The sequence below is a fragment of the Myotis yumanensis genome, unplaced genomic scaffold (genome assembly GCF_028538775.1).
Source record: "Myotis yumanensis isolate MYYU_CA2020_CCGP unplaced genomic scaffold, mMyoYum1.0.hap1 SCAF_9, whole genome shotgun sequence".
NCBI lineage: Eukaryota > Metazoa > Chordata > Mammalia > Chiroptera > Vespertilionidae > Myotis > Myotis yumanensis.
The window spans coordinates 42213782-42216587 of NW_027223760.1; the positions used below are offsets into that span (position 1 = coordinate 42213782).

The window sequence follows — 2806 nt, forward strand, 5'->3', positions numbered from 1 at the left end:
TTCATATTGAACATAGGGAATGATATATTCTCTGAAAACTTTTCAACTTGAGTTAGGATCATCTATAATGTTTAGCATAAGAACAATTGCTAAGCCTCGTTATCTGAAAAACATTGAGAAAACAATCACCAACATTTGTTCTTAATTGACAAATGACTCACCCGTATAAGCTCTTTTTCATGAAACTTTCTTTTCATCTTTTATCACTTCACTTGGGGCAACTTAATTGTGTTAAATAGTGAAACTTTTTTTTTCTCTAGACACCATGGTTTTAAAGCAGGAGTCCTCAAACTTTTTAAACAAGGGGCCAGTTCACTGTCCCTCTGTCCTGGAGGGCCGGACTATAGCTTAAAAAAAACTATGAACAAATTTCTATGCACACTGCACATATCTTATTTTGAAGTAAAAAAACAAAACGGGAACAAATACAATATTTGTATTTGCATGTGACCCGCGGGCCGTAGTTTGAGGACCCCTGTTTTAGAGGTTTATGAACAAGATCACATTAATTCCAGTGAAAAAATGCCAAACATTAAATCTGACACTCCCATGGATGAAGTAAATATATCCTTGTCTCTCACATCCTAACTCCTTCCTGTCAGCACTTACATTTTGAGAATGTACGTATGCACTGTCCTCATGTAAATTTTCTTTGTCCAGCTCTTCCCTTCTCCAGGAATCTTAGAGCTGTCTGCCTGCCTGTATAGTACCTGTGCATCACAGTTCTTTACATCCTGGTTATCTTTTCCCTTTAACATATGACTTGCTTTATTGTTATTATGTTTTTAATGTTCAATGATCTCTGAACTCTGGTCTCCTGCTCCCCCAGGGGGTGCCCCACTTCTGCTGCCTTTAGTGTCTCAGAACTTTGGTGTCTTTGACCTCAATTCTGCAGGTGGTGGTCTATATGGAGTGGTTGTTGTCCAGGGTGTCACCGAGATTGAAGTCCTCCCCTTCTTTCAGCAGGCCTCAGGAAGTGGCGATCTCAGCCCCCAGCTTGACTATCATGTTCAGCAGGGCTTCCTACTCCTGGGCCTGGTGCTGCCCCTCTGCCTGGGCCTGGGCCAATCTGCCTCCAGATGCACCAGAACCCTGTTGAGCTGTTCCATCTGCATGTTATAGCCCGTCTCCACCTCCTTCAGGCTGCTCTCCAAACTGGCCTTCAGATTTCTCTGAGTCCAGGTTGACATTCAAGGACTGGACTGTACATCTTAGCACCACGTGTGTCATCTCAGCAGCTCCTGCGTAGCAGTCTGGGAGGTGACCACTGTGGTGCTCTCCTCAGTCTGCTGGGACTAGTGCTTATCTAGCTCCTCTCAGTTCTTTCGAGCCAGCTCGTCATACTGGGCCCAGATGTCCACCGTGATCTTGCCGAGGTCCTGAGATTTGGGGGCATCCAATCCCATGGTCAACCCAGAGTTGGCAGTCTGGTTTTATAGACCACTTACTTCCTCCTCATTGCTCTTCTTCATGAAGAGCAGCTCTTCCTTAAGAGCCTTAATCTCTGTCTCCAGGTGCAGCCCAGTGGTATTGCTGTCATCAGTGACCTTTTGGAGCCATTGATGTCACTCTCCACTGGCACATGGCTAGTTCCATCTTATACTTGACTCTGACGGCCATTGTCAATTCACAGAATAGTGTGGGCATTATCCACAGAATTTGCAAAGATCTGAGCCCTCAGATCCTCGATGGTCTTGAAATAATGCTCCTAGTCTCTGACCTGGGGTCCCTTCTCCTCCAGGTGTTTCTGAATTTTGCTCTCCAGTCTCTGATTATCAGCCTTCAGGCTTCTCACCTTCTCCAGGTAGGAGGCCAGGGGTCATTTAGGCATTGCATGGTCTCCTTCTTACTCTGGATGTACCCTATGCCCACCAGACCCCCTGTCATCCCCGCAGACAGGACCCAGGACCCCCAGCTGCCCCGCACACTGGTGGAGTGGGACATCAACATCTGGGAGTCCCAGTCCCCCGTGCCTCCATAGACTCTGACCGGGCTACTAGCACACCGAGAGGGTGGCTGGGTGACTACACAGAGCTCAGGGTCCAGTAGTTTGTGGAGAAGGTGAAGCATGTGCTGAAACTCATGTTGTTCAGGGAGGAAAGCAAAAAGCCAAGACTCAGGTTCAAGGAGCAGTCTGCCTTGCCTTATTTTTAATTCAATAAATACTTATTGAGTAAATATGTAGATGGTACCAATATTCAAAGATGACTTAGATACTTAGGTGCAGCTCCTATATTCTAGGAGTTTTTGGTAACGAAGAGAGAATGTACAAATACAGGGTGGGAAAAAGTAGATTTACAGTTGTGAGTACACAAAACGGAGTATATTCTTGTATTATTATTATTTATTAATGACTGTATTATTTGCATTATAGCTTTAAACCTACTTTTGCCCACTCCTGTATGGGATAGTAGGAATTTAAAGAAAATATATCAAGATTGACTAGGTTGTTTCTTGCCAACTATGATTTAATCAATTAATTTATTTTCAGGTATAAAAGACTAGAAAGAGTCATACGTAGATTTTTCACAATAGATTTATGCCCGTTACACTGCCTTCCCTAAGGATCAGTCCTCCAATTTTCTGAATGTGCCATACTATAAAAAATGGGAAAATGTCCTGGTGGTAAGCCTTTCACTTTAGCCCCTTATTTTCTACTAAGTAGGCAAGAGACAAGCATATCTGCATAGGAAGTCAGCAGTGGCTACAAGATAAGCAAAGGAAATGTTTCATATTAGAGATAAATGAATTTATGGAACACTTCTGCAGGCTAGGCTCTATTCTTAATTCGCTCATGCAATCCTTA

General features: G+C 43.7%; 1 pseudogene; it reads right to left on the reverse strand.

Annotated features, from left to right (window-relative positions):
• Positions 1 to 903: 903 nt before the first annotated feature.
• LOC139015992 (keratin, type I cytoskeletal 18 pseudogene) lies at positions 904 to 2084 on the reverse strand (annotated as a pseudogene).
• Between the last annotated feature and the right edge of the window lie 722 nt (positions 2085 to 2806).